This window comes from Hipposideros armiger, unplaced genomic scaffold (assembly GCF_001890085.2).
Source record: "Hipposideros armiger isolate ML-2016 unplaced genomic scaffold, ASM189008v1 scaffold_2078, whole genome shotgun sequence".
NCBI classification, from domain to species: Eukaryota; Metazoa; Chordata; class Mammalia; order Chiroptera; family Hipposideridae; genus Hipposideros; species Hipposideros armiger.
The window spans coordinates 64258-64992 of NW_017733426.1; positions in this window are offsets into that span (position 1 = coordinate 64258).

The following is a 735-nucleotide window of genomic DNA, read 5'->3' on the forward strand; positions in this document are numbered from 1 at the left end:
GTTATATGACTAATTGAATTCCCTGAAGCATAGTATGAGACCATGATTTTAGTGCAAGGCTTTCTTAGTGAGAACTTGGAGAAAGAGAAGGAAACTGCATCATACAAAAGAAGATATTAGGATTTGAAATCAGGCCTCTATCAAACCCCTGAAGCCCTGAATATAGGAAGGCCTTTCAGAAGTATTCTGAGTTGAGGCGAGGAAGCTGAGCTTTCTTTCTCTTCAAGGATCGGTCCTTCGATGCTGGCTGCCCTGGGAAGGGGCAGTGATTTGGGTGGTGGCAGCTCTCCTCTGAGAGCTATTCCGGAGGAAGGCTGATGGCTACAAGCTGTCTGCTGAAAGCACTTGTCACGGGTGGTGTGAATAAAACATTCCTTATTAAAGTAGGATCTGGATAGAATAGCATTGTGTTTACTAAATATTAAGTTACTTAAAAAGATTGAGTGTTTTTTTGTTGTCTTCTGGTTTTAATATTTTTGCAGTATGAACTCTCAAATCCACTGTAATTTAAAATACCCTAGTCCCCCCTTATTCATGGTTTTGCTGTTCACAATTTCAGTTAGCTGCACTTGACCACAGTCCAAAAAATACTAAATAAACAATTCACAGGTTTTAAATTGCGTGCCATTCTGAGTAGTGTGATGACATCTTGTGCTGTCCTGCTCTGTCTGGCCCTGGACAAGACTCAGCCCTTGTCCAGTATATTCACGCTGTGGAAAGCTACCTGCCCATTAG